This window comes from Carassius auratus, unplaced genomic scaffold, assembly GCF_003368295.1.
Source record: "Carassius auratus strain Wakin unplaced genomic scaffold, ASM336829v1 scaf_tig00021493, whole genome shotgun sequence".
NCBI lineage: Eukaryota > Metazoa > Chordata > Actinopteri > Cypriniformes > Cyprinidae > Carassius > Carassius auratus.
In genome coordinates, this window is record NW_020525115.1 from 238,253 (window position 1) to 251,088 (window position 12,836).

The 12,836-nt window shown below is 39.7% G+C and overlaps 1 long non-coding RNA gene across 1 annotated transcript; it reads right to left on the reverse strand.

Moving 5' to 3' along the window:
* Window positions 1-11,065: 11,065 nt before the first annotated feature.
* Window positions 11,066-12,139, reverse strand: LOC113076933 (uncharacterized). Its single transcript, XR_003281247.1, has 2 exons — window positions 12,027-12,139; window positions 11,066-11,491 (listed from the first exon to the last, which is right to left on the reverse strand). It is a non-coding gene; the product is annotated as an uncharacterized LOC113076933 (long non-coding RNA).
* Between the last annotated feature and the right edge of the window lie 697 nt (window positions 12,140-12,836).

Here is a 12,836-nt window from a genome sequence, read left to right on the forward strand (position 1 = left end):
ACATTACAGGTAAAGAAAGGAGGAATATCAGGGACTTTACTCACTCCCCGCCAGCTCTCTTTCAAGTTCTCTTTCTTTCTTTCTTTCTTTCTTTCTTTCTTTCTTTCTTTCTTTCCATGTCCTGCTTTGCTGTAGTCAGCTTCTCGTACCTTCTCATTTTCAAACATTTACAAAGTAATTAAAGAATAAGTTGATCATTACAAAGGTTATGAACACTAATAGTCTCCATTCATTCTTATCGAATCCTCCAGCAGGAGCCTCCTCATTCTTACACACAGTACATACAGATGTCACCTCCAAGAGGACCCACACAAACTAGTTATTTACCCTGTTTTTATACTTGCACTCCCTAAAATAAATAAATAAATAAATAATTTTGGATTTATATTTAACGAGATAAAAATTTAAACCATGACTAAACAATTAGCATTAATGATTGAAAATCACTATACTGTATACGTCTTGACCGAACCTCTGCTTGTTTATTCTTCAAGAAATTCAAAAGTTGTTCACAAACTCAAATTTCTGTTTGTTCTTGATGTCTGTAATTACAGAATCAAGACACATGTTAAAAAGAGAATTAATTACATAATATGAGCAGATGTGTCGTTTTTGCATCATTGGGTCAGCTACTGGATATTTAACAAGCTGGAAAAAGAGGAATAAAAGGCAAAAAAAATAATAATAACAACAATAATGTGAACATCAATATGTATGTGCATATGTACAAACAACATTTATTCAGGATTCAAACAAAGATTTGTTCATTCACAGTGAAACGCTCACAGGCCACACTAAAATGTTATTGACTTGTCCTATAGTCGCTCTGTGGAGCCAAGAAAGGCCATCAAAACTGTTCAGTTCAGTGAATAAAAGGTATGATTCAGTGAAAGAAGAATGATATAATTCACTTAAAAGATTCATTCAACACACAGATTCATATAAAACTGTAAATGAGGATGATAATGGTAATAGAGAAGCATATAGTACATGTAACATAGAGCTCATGCTGCTCTAATTGACTTATTGATGACATCAAGTGTTGTTTACATTCAAATGAATCTCAACATTCTATGTCGGTTCAGCAGCTTGAGTTGATATTTGAAAATCAACACAACTGTTCCTAAAGCTTTGAATCCTGATCAAGCTCTGCTACAAGCTCTTCACAACTCTACAATTTGGTGAGTCTCAGTAGTTTGTGAAGTTTTTCTTGATTCATTAGCATGGAGCAGCGTCGCACAAGAAGAACCAGGGCTCGTCCCACACACCTGAGGGGCTTTGTAGTGGAGGGTGTCTCTTCCATTCGAGACCCATGTGAGCTTTCACAGTTGGCAGATGTGATCAGGTTGGACCACTCTTACAGCTGCGTCTCTGCGAAAGCTCGAAGACCCAGAGGTCTGGAGGAGCGCTACGTAAAGAATGCTGCTGTCCTTCCTGACATCCGTCCAGCAGCATCAGTCTCTTCAGGGACACCTCTGTGTCAGCAGGAAGAGTCTGTCTCCATTCACGGCTGCAGCGTACAGGGCTACCAGGACATTTACCACTCTGTGGCTGAGCCTGTGATGAAGACACGCCGTGGTCGACGCCTTCCCTACAGCCTTGAGCTGGGACTGAACATTAAGCAGTGTCTGTGGAAGACACTCAACTGCCCCTCACTGGTAGAGACAGAACAGCCTGATGGACGCATCCTGATCACGGAAAGCTTCTCCACAAACAACAGAAGCTTCGCCCCTCAAATTCACGTGGACATCAGTGAAGAGCCCCTGCCTGAGGAGCCCAGAAGAAAGAAGCCCAGACACTGAGTCATCACAGTGTCACATGGAGCCGAAGTATGTAAATACTGTATATAGTTATAGAGTCAGTTTATTTGTAGAATAAGTTTCATTTGTAAGTTTATAATCTGTAGAGTAAATTTTCAGCACATGTCCCGTTTTTTTTTTGCACTTTGCTATATGGTTTTCATGATGTTTTGAGTGTTTGATTTATGCATTCACATGGTTCTGCCAAGGTTCTCTGTGCGGTTGTTAGGATGTTGTTTTGCGGTTGCTGGCCTCCTCCAAGTGTTTTTTGTGCTTTGCTACATGGTTGTTAGTTATGTTTTATGCGTGGTTGTTAGTTATGAGTGGTTAGTTGATTTGCAGTTGATTTGAACAGTTGGGTTAGAGTAGGTTAGGGTCCCTCACATGGTTTGCAGCTTGACGTGCTGTGAGGGCTTGTGTGCATCAGTGATGCTGAGAGCTACGCCACTGGTACTTCACAACTACTGGTAGGGTCTCCCATAGTGGACAGGTCTCAGCTGAGATGCCAGACGAAGACAAACCACCTGATTCTGGACAGCAGCAGATTGGCCTGATGTTCCTGGCAGAAGATCACGGTCTTACAGGTAAGTTGGAGAAATGTACAGCATATAATATTAATATTTAAGTTTTTAATTCTTTTTGCAGTCAAACTTGTAAAATAATTGTGTCAATGTATAATCAGTTGATTAAAATATTTAACCATGCCTTTCAAGAGTTAATCAGCATGAATGAAAACCAAACTTAAAAAAAAAAAAAAAAAAAAAAAGAGATCAGAACATCAGAAGCTCAAACTATCCTTCAGTATATACTTTTACATTCAGCAGATATAAAAATAAGCAGTGTTAAATGTGTTTACAAATGTATATACTTCTAGATTTGTTTTACTATTCCAAAAAAGACACTTCTGTCACAGGTCGGAGCGGACCACAGATGTCGTGAGTCTCGCCCCTCCCTAGTTTCCACCTCGAGGAGGTCCCAAGAACACCCCAATGACCACACACACACGAGAGAGAGAGAGGGAGTATAATTAAAACAAACTTTATTGAAATTTAAAAGGTGTGAAGGGAAGGGAAAAGGGCATCTAAAATCCACTCTCGGGGCCAGAGAGTATAGGTCCGAGTCGCTTCTGACTCTGTCACGGGGACTCTCAGGTAAGCCTGTTGGTAATTCGTGTCCTTTCCTTCACATGACTCAACAGGGTTTTTCTCAGTAGTGCCTTTGTGTTTTTCCTGCAGGAGAACTGTCGGTGGGGCCCTTCCAGTCACTGCACGCAGGGCAAAGAAGGTAAGGCCTGGTTCACACGGGACGATTTTAAAATGGTCTGCCGATTTTCCAAACCTGAGAGACCCCACACACGGCGATAGAAAATCACGGGTCTAACAGTTTTGGTCATTCCGTGTGTGGTGTGCAGCCACACGGCAATATCAACACATCACACACGAACCGATTTGACTCCCGAGCATTCCCAGGTCAGACGGGAAATCTCGCAAAATCCCGAGATCAAATGTGACTTCAGAGTAAACAATCATGGCGGACGAAGAGGATGCAGTGGCAGTTTTAATGAAAAAAAAAAAAGGCGATGGTCAAAGAGGTGGAGACAACGCGAACATGGACTATACTTGCTATATCATAATATGGATATAAGTTGTTGTTTTATCTCATAGAAATGTTGTTACATACTACACAGATTAATAACCGATGAAATAAACGTTCATATATTCGTTTCCATGTACTCTGGTGGACTGCAGTTGTGGATGTAGTTATGCCCATCAAATTTATTTGTGTTTGTTATATACGCCGGCTGTTTTGATTTTGTTTCCTGGTACTTCATCACCGCCTCGTCACCTCGCTTTCTGATTGGCTACACGCCACAGTCTACAGGCTGCGTGATTGTTTGTCCTCGGGGGACACCACACACACACACAAGAAGAAATCGGGCCAAATAAATCCAACATGTTGGATATCCCTAATTTGAGATCAGAGCGGTCCCGACATTCTTCCGAGCAGAGGAGAGCAGTCTTAACACACCACACACGGCAGGAATATTTGATCAGATTATTTTACGATAATCGGAGCATCCTAAGATTGTCAGAAGGGCTGAATCGGGGCTAAAATCGGCCCAATTATCCTGCCGTGTGAACCAGCCTTAAGGAATTCTGATGAATTGGGTGGGGTGCGTACCTGACGCCGTTCGCCACGAGATTCTGGGTCCGCGGTTGGAAACGCCTAAAAGGTCCACAGGTAAGTATGCAGGTGAATATATTGGGGTCTTGGCCTTCGGTGTATAGGCAAGTATGCAAGAAAGATACACAATCCTTAACTTCGATTTTCGTCCAGGTAAACCCTACGGATGGAGTTTGCAGGTGAGTATGCAAGTGCGATGCACTGGTATTTCACTCGGGGCATACAGGTAAGTATGCAGAAGGACAACTGGGTCTTTACTTTGGACGTACAGGTGAGTATACAAGGGCAACTAGAGCTTGACTCTGGGCATACAAGTATACAAGGTCAATATGCTGGCTCTAAGCTGTGGGCGTAGAGAAGGGCATACAAAAAGCAACTGGAGTTGGACTTCGGGCATGCAGGTAAGTTTACAAGGGCTATGCACTGGCTCTTAGCGGTGGGCGTACAGAGGGGTATACAATGACAATACTGAATGGATACAACTCACAGACCCTCGAAGAGGTGGACGTCAGGCTTTAGCCCTTTTCAGCTCGGGAGTCTAGAGAAGGTGTATATGTCAAGACAACTGTGGTCTTCTTCACCGGGGCAGGCTTCCCAAACCAACACTCAACACGGTCACCTCCAACCGTGGAAACACTCCCACGACGACTCAGAGCCTCAAGCTCAGACCTGTAGGACTGGTAACAGACAGACGGAGTTCCTTCACAAATTTACTTAGCTTCAGTGAATATATGGAGAAAGACACACCACCTCTCAAATTTGACCAAGAGTGGATAGAAGTACAGATTGAAGTTGCTGCACGTTGGGCCTTCCACGGCTTCAGCTGGTGCCACCACGCTGGGTGACTTCAGGTATGTTTGTACCACCGGGTATGTACCTCAGGAATGACTCGAACGCTTCCCCTCTCCTCTCTTCCAGACAACGGACCAGAGATCTAGACAGGGGCGAACCTCTGAAAGCACTCCACAAACAGGACTCGTCACCACTCGGTGGAGTAGGGGTCCAAAGCCACGAGCGGGCATGTATATAAAAGATGGTCGTCTCACAACACCGGTGCACGTTCTCCACATGGTTTTCTCTCCCAGCCTAGAGGGTGATTACTGACAACATGACACAGCACGACACTGCAGACTTCAAGTGTACACACAGCAAAGAAAAGGACTCACCCACTGCACTCCACACACTCACAGTGAATTAGGGTCAAAAACCACATAGGACCGGGGATTAGTTTCCTGGACGTTGGGGGCACCGATGCAGCAGACGGCCAGAGGAAACGTCACAGCCACGACAAAGCACCAGACTCCTTTTTCGCTGGTTCCGGCTCCAATCCTATTATGGTGGGGCCACTGGTCACAACTCACAAGAGGTATATGGATATTCCACACTTGCAAAATAACTTTTGACACGATGAATATTTCAGTGTACTCACACTTCCATTAACACTGGATCTTTCTACTTCTCTTCCAGATAACAGACAAACGACACAACTGGCAGCACGATCTCCTTCCTGCAACCCTAGCAGATCTTCAATGTGTGTTAACTTCACATCACACAATGCATCTGAATGCTCCAAAAAAAAAAAATGCTTACCATACTGTGATGCAGTGTCCTGGTCAGAACATCGGCGCGACAAGACAAAAACAATAAACCCATTACAGACGAGTCAATTGTTGCATCCAGTGGGGACATAATTCCGGGTTATTGTGACTTATACTGTTTTTAGGGGTTCGGTTGCAACATGCCACGTTAACAAAAAACATGTCTTGCATTTGTGATTGGAGAAATTACAAACAACAAGCACAACTCTACACCAGCGGTTCCCAATTCAAGTCCTCGCTCTCCTTAGCTCTGAATATTTTGCATGTCTCTCTTTGTTAACACACCTAATTCACATAATCAGCTAATTAGAAGTGAGCTCCGTGCATGAACTGTGTTCCCATTGACATGATCCCATCACAGTGTTCAGTGCTCCCTACTCCCTGAGCAGGGGAAATCAGTTGAAGTTTCCCTCACTTCAGAGCATTCATCAACTTCTTCACACAGGGACAAGTGTGACATCATATACTGTACCTTTGTAAATAAATACAATTTAAATTCACATCTCGCTCACTTCAGTGCACTTCGAGCTGAAATCATGGCGGAATATCCTGTGATGTCAAACCTACAAAATGTGCAGAGCAGGGGGACACGAGGACTGGAATTGAGAACCATTGCTCTACACTGCCCAAAACGTGCGTCTGAAACATCAGTGGCAAATCCTTTACATATGTAAACATACTTACACAATTAACTCAGCATAATTCATGGAGGGCCAGAACCCTGCAGAGTTTTGCTCTAACCCTGCCCCAGCACACATACATGTAGTTTTCAAATAAGCCTGAAAGACTTGATTAGTTGGAGCAGGTGTGTTATAATAATAGGTGTGTCCTATTATGCTCTTTTACAAAGTCTTGATTTTGTTTAAGGGGTGTACTTGAACAGGCCCTCGTTGTATAAACACATAATTTTTCAAATTTTTTACATCATTACAATACCTCTGTCCCCAGTCTGGCATGAACGGCTCTAATAGTTCCTGTATCAAATGAAGGCCCGCCTTCTGGAATACGAGATGTGCTGTGATTGGTTAGCTGGGCCAGTGTGTGTTGTGATTGGCAGCACTCAGCGCCTGGTCAGAAATGTCCTGTCTCTGACTGCTGTGAGCTTCAGTTGAAATATTGCATCAAAATCAAATCAATTTGAGCGCGATTTTAACCAGGATGATTGTAACCACTCACAGCTCGTCTGTCTTGGGAACACTAGCGCGTCTCTGACATAGTGATGACACTCGTTGCCTTTTCTAGTGCAGCTCAGCCGGGTCTTGTCCCATTTATTGAACTTTGTGATACCACAAATCCCCGAACATGTGCGTTGTAGTCCAAACGAGTCGTTAGTTGTAGTTTTTGAAAAGTCATTTCTGTTAAATAAAATATCTCCTTTTTAATTGGACTTTGTAACTTTGCAGATGTTTTTTTATGCTCAAACAGCAACATTACAGACTAACTAAAGTTGAAAAAGTGTGAAAGCATAACAGCACCCCTTTCATTTTGTAAATCTAAACACTGAAGGGCTCTGGCCCTCCAGGGGCCCGTTTCACAAAGGAGGTTAAATGAAAACTCTGAGTATGTTAACCCTGAAATTAGGAAAACTCTAGAGAGGTAACTTATACTCAGAGTCAGTTACCGTAGTAACTTACTCTATGAACCTAACCTGGTCAGGAGCAGGTTTTCTTCGGTAAACCAAGAGTTTCTTTTGTACAAATATATATTACAAAAATTTATAAAATAAACATTGATTGAAGACAATTATATAAGATACTTAGTGTTGTTTCCTGGGGAGGGATCTAAATTAAGTACATTTTACTTAATAAAATTATATGCCAGTGTGGTAATAAAAATAATCTTAATGCAAATGGAAAAGAATTATTTTGAGTGTCTATTACTAAGAGCAAATCTACTGTAGCTCTGGCCTCCCTCGACACATAAGGTTGAATACGACACATGTGAATAACGGCTTCAATGGTGTAGGCAGTAATGTTTTGGGCACGAAAAAACTAGCTTGTAATGAGTTAGAGTCAGGCTTTTGCCAACCTTGTTCTTCTCACTTTTCCCATCATATGTCACATTAGAATTTATTTTCAATAAAAATAAACAAAATGTTCTAAAAGTGGAAGTAAAGTGTCTAACGAGTGTTTAATAATGATGCAACTATTTATAATTGTAATAAATATAATCATTTACAATCTGTTATTATTAAATCCTGGTACTGTATAACAATATTGAGGTGCAAATGTATCTACCAGTATAAAGTATAACTAGCATCTAATTATTATTTACACTTAGCCTGTTGCAAAGAACTGCTACTTTTACATGGTAAATAGAATTATCATGATTTTCACTGTACAATTTTTCTGTAAATAGCATCTAGAGATACTTGCACTTAGTCTACTGTAAATATGATCTACCGGCTAAGAAAGTATTTTAATTCCACTTAGTGTAAATAGCTACTGCCGTATTTTTCTTACTCTATTGGCAGATCATTTGAAAAAAAAGAAAATTGCACTTATTTTATATAAATAAGTATATTAATATAAAATATTATTATTATTATAATTTTATAAATATATTTTTGCCCATGAGATACCATAAAATGATTAGCTAGATGTTAATTAATCTAACGTTCTGCCATTTTTTACCTGTGATATTAAAACAGTGATAAGAATTACATTTGAATCGAGTCTGAAGTATGCAGACTGCTTTTTGGCGGGAGCTGTCGCCATGGTGAATCCTAATATCAGCGCTCCATTGATAATGGCTTTTTATAGTTGTGTTGCACATACTTAACTCAGAGTCAGTCAATTTAGAGTTGATTAAACCAACTGCTGTTCTGTAACTGAAAACTGAAAAGATTTTTTCCATCTCAGGTTAAGTCAGCTCAGAGTTCAAGTTTAAAATCAGGGTTGGTTGAACCTCCTTATAGTGAAACGGGCCCCAGGAGTTTGACACCCCTGCAGTAGGCCATCTGGGGATTTTTCGCATACTCTTTTAATAATACTTAGGTTTCAGACATACAACATACTTATTAATTTACCTACTGCTTGAAGGTTGAATTGAAGCATTGCACAGTTGGGCAAATACAAAATATTCAGTTTTAGACTACTGTCCAGGAATGATTTATTTTTCTCATTTGTCACTTTGGATAAAACCCTCTGCTAAATGAACACACGTAAATGTTCCAGTCTGTCCTAATCAGGGAAAACCTTGAAAAACACAGAATTATGTTGCAGCCCTAAACAATAATTTTGGATTATTAAAATGAGTGGATCCATATATTAAATATGTATTTATTTGCAGACAAACAATAAAACACTACATTTTCCAAACTGCTTGTCCTGTGTGAGTTGCAGGGATTTCTTAGTGTTTCGAGCCATAAGCAAGCAAAGCCCCTGGACACAGAGCCAGTCCATCACATGATACAGTACAGAGAGGAAGCTGGCTTTCTTTCTCTTCACGTCCTGCTCTGCTTTAGCTAGTTTCTCTGGCTTTTACATTTTCTTCCATGCAGGCCAAAAATGTTTTCTGAGTAATTCAAGTTATGTTTGGTATAACAATAATAGTTGATCATTACAACAGCCGACAAGATTACTTTTTGAAAGTAACTCGTAATTGTCTCTTTACTCTTTCTTTTCACCTCTGTGTCTATCAAATCATTACAAAAGATCCACCTTTTTCTTTTCTTCCTTCTCCAGAGGTCCACAGGAGGAACGGTGCAGTTCATTCAGTCGTCACTTCCATCAGGACCAACACAAACTACTGAAAACAAAACAAACTATTTTTTTCAAGAGATAAGAATATACATGAACACCTTAAAATAAATAAAGACTGTTTATTAATTTATTTTATAGTGAGAAAAAAATAAAAACTATGTGCATCAGTCAAATGGAATTAATATACTATACAAATATGGCCATATAAATATAAATCAAACCTTGCTAAATTTACTTCTTTTAAAAATTTCAAGATTCATTGAGTTATTTACAACCTCAATTCTCTTTTTTCTGTCCTTGGTGTCTTTAACTACAAAATTAAGACATGTTAAACACACAATTAATTAAATAATATGAAAAGATCGGTTCTTTTTGCTTTATTTGGTCAGCTACTGGACATTTAACAAGGATAATAAACAAATATTAATGTGAATAACAATACGTGCATATTTATATTCATTCATAAATATGATTCATTCAGACTCCAAACAGATTTGTTCAGTAAATTCACAACCAATGAAATGCTCTTTGACGGACTACTTAAATTCTGTCGGCTTGTGCTTTAGTCGCTCTGTGGAGCCAAGAAAAGTTGTCACAGCTGTGCACTTCAAAAGGAAGAAACTTTGGTGAACTGAAGATATGATTCAATACAATAATGATTTGTTCACATAAAAGATTCATCCAGCACACAGATTCATTCATGAACCACTAACACAGAGCTCCTATAGTGATTCTGGCCTTAACAGACAGCACTATATACATAAACAGATGAGGAATATGTATTTAAACTGTAAACGAGGATGATAATGGTAATAGAGAAGCATATAGTACATGTAACATAGAGCTCATGCTGCTCTAATTGACTTATTGATGACATCAAGTGTTGTTTACGTTTAAATGAATCTCAACACTCTATGTCTGTTCAGCAGCTTGAGTTGATATTTGAAAATCAACACAACTGTTCTTGAAGTTTTGAATCCGGATCAAGCTCTGCTACAAGCTCTTCACAACTCTACAATTTGGTGAGTCTCAGTAGTTTGTTGAGTTTGTGAAGTTTTTCTTGATTCTTTAGCATGGAGCAGCGTCGCACAAGAAGAACCAGGGCTCGTCCGACACACCTGAGGAGCTTTGTAGTGGAGGGTGCCTCTTCCATTCGAGACCCATGTGAGCTTTCACAGTTGGCAGATGTAATCAGGTTGGACCACTCTTACAGCTGCGTCTCTGCGAAAGCTCGAAGACCCAGAGATCTGGAGGAGCGCTACCTAAAGAATGCTGCTGTACTTCCTGACATCCGTCCAGCAGCATCAGTCTCTTCAGGGACACCTCTGTGTCAGCAGGAAGAGTCTGTCTCCATTCACGGCTGCAGCGTACAGGGCTACCAGGACATTTACCACTCTGTGGCTGAGCCTGTGATGAAGACACGCCGTGGTCGACGCCTTCCCTACAGCCTTGAGCTGGGACTGAACATTAAGCAGTGTCTGTGGAAGACACTCAACTGCCCCTCACTGGTAGAGACAGAACAGCCTGATGGACGCATCCTGATCACGGAAAGCTTCTCCACAAACAACAGAAGCTTCGCCCCTCAAATTCACGTGGACATCAGTGAAGAGCCCCTGCCTGAGGAGCCCAGAAGAAAGAAGCCCAGACACTGAGTCATCACAGTGTCACATGGAGCCGAAGTATGTAAATACTGTATATAGTTATAGAGTCAGTTTATTTGTAGAATAAGTTTCATTTGTAAGTTTATAATCTGTAGAGTAAATTTTCAGCACATGTCCTGTTTTTTTTTTGCACTTTGCTATATGGTTTTCATGATGTTTTGAGTGTTTTTTATGCATTCACATGGTTCTGTCAAGGTTCTCTGTGCGGTTGTTAGGATGTTGTTTTGCGGTTGCTGGCCTCCTCCAAGTGTTTTTTGTGCTTCGCTACGTGGCTGTTAGTTATGTGTTATGCGTGGTTGTTAGTTATGAGTGGTTAGTTGATTTGCAGTTGATTTGAACAGTTGGGTTAGAGTAGGTTAGGGTCCCTCACATGGTTTGCAGCTTGACGTGCTGTGAGGGCTTGTGTGCATCAGTGATGCTGAGAGCTACGCCACTGGTACTTCACAACTACTGGTAGGGTCTCCCATAGTGGACAGGTCTCAGCTGAGATGCCAGACGAAGACAAACCACCTGATTCTGGACAGCAGCAGATTGGCCTGATGTTCCTGGCAGAAGATCACGGTCTTACAGGTAAGTTGGAGAGATGAACATCATATAATATTAATGAATTTAAGTTTTTAACTCATTTTGCAGTCAAATTTGTAAACTTGTAGAATAATTCTTTCAATTTATAATCAGTTGATAATCACAATTAATTGCATGGTTTTTCAGAGTTAATCAACATGAATTAAAACTAAACTAAAACAGATATAAAACAAAGCATAAAAACTAAACAACATCAGAAGCTCAAACTCAATATATACTTTTTACATTCAGTAGATATAAAAATATAAGCAGTGTTAAATGTGCATACAAATTTATTTACTTATAGATTTGTTTTACCATGCCAAAAAAGCCACTTCCTGTATCTTATATACACACTAAATTACTTGAATTAACGTTATATCATTTGTAAAAATAGAGGAGGCACGCCGATTGTTATTATTATTAAACCACTTTAAAATGGCTTTTTGGTGGCTTTTATTCAGAAAACGTAAAGAAAACGACACACATACAGCAAGATAATATACATTAACTTACCCTTCTTAAGAGTCTTTGTGGTAAAAGAGAGCAAAAATATTTGGTTAGTTATCAGTCCAGCCGCTACGAGAGACGTTCAACTAACAGCACGTAATTTACGTCTCTGTGATGATTGGTTGATTTACCAGAAGCGAGGCTAGCCTCCTCTATGATGTTCCTTTTCTCAACACTCCTCAGCGCTGAAAGCGAACACTCGATGCTGATTGGCTATTTTTAACAACCGAGGCAGGAGAACGCATCTCTCCCCCTCGCCTTCTCTTTCACTTAGCGGTTTTAATTACATAAGCAGATTCGGCACAGCCTTGATAGAAAAGCACAGCTTTAACGTAATGGTATAAACAAATACTAGATACTAAATACTAGAAACTAAATACACTAAATATTAATTTCTAAATATGCAATATTTTAATAATTTTAATAATTACAATTTTACATTATGTTAAAACAGTCTGTAGGTGAATCAAATAAATTAAAATGTATTTGTTAAAAAAAAACATTATGGAAAGAACTACAATCCAATTAAGCATTGCAAATGGCATAACATGTTATTAGAGTTGTAGACTGAATAATCTGTTTATAGGCTACCATCTATGACTAATTTATGCTTTTCATTTGTCGCTTTATATAAATGTCTCGGCTAAAAATATACATATAAAATGTTCCAGGCGGTCCTAATCAGGGAGAACCCAGAAAAACACAAAACTCAAGTAGATTAGCACATTATTCGTAGATATAATTTATCTCATTTTCAAAAGTAAATCATGCATCATGATTAAGTAGTGACTCACTTTCTTGGATTGATTTGCTCAA